The sequence below is a fragment of the Solanum dulcamara genome, chromosome 1 (genome assembly GCF_947179165.1).
Source record: "Solanum dulcamara chromosome 1, daSolDulc1.2, whole genome shotgun sequence".
Taxonomy (NCBI): domain Eukaryota; kingdom Viridiplantae; phylum Streptophyta; class Magnoliopsida; order Solanales; family Solanaceae; genus Solanum; species Solanum dulcamara.
In genome coordinates this window covers 9,430,737-9,431,395 of record NC_077237.1, presented here as the reverse complement: position 1 = coordinate 9,431,395, position 659 = coordinate 9,430,737, and positions in this window count along the sequence as shown.

The window sequence follows — 659 nt, the reverse complement described above, 5'->3', positions numbered from 1 at the left end:
CGTTTGCACCTATTGCGAGGCATGAGACAGTAAGATTTTTAATTGCTCTTGCAGCACAGTACAAATGGAAAATCTATCATTTAGATGTCAAATCTGCATTTCTAAATGGATTTCTTGAAGAAGATATTTATGTTGAACAACCTGAAGGTTTTATAGTTGCAGGTGAAGAAGACAAGGTGTATAAGCTTAAAAAGGCTCTCTACGGTCTTAAACAAGCTTCGAGAGCTTGGTACAGTAGGCTGGATACTCATTTGTTGTCTCAAGGCTTCAATCGAAGCCTAAATGAGCCTACTTGCTGATGGAAAGCTAATTTTGATATCCGTTTATGTTGATGTTTTAATGATCACAGGTGAAGATTCTCTTGCGGTTCAAGAAGTTAAAAATGTGATGTTAAAAGTTTTTGAAATGTCTGATCTAGGAGAGATGAAGTTCTTCTTGGGAATAGAAATTTCTCAATCTTCTGAAGGAATTTTCTTGTTCCAAAAGAGGTATGCCTTGAATCTCTTAAAAAGGTTCAAGCTTGATAAGTACAAACCTATTGCAACTCCACTTGTTGTGAATGAAAAGTTAATGAAGGATGATGGAGAGGACGGGCAGATTCAAAACTTTATAGGAGCCTTATTGGAAGTGTGTTATATCTGACTGCTACCAGGCCAGAT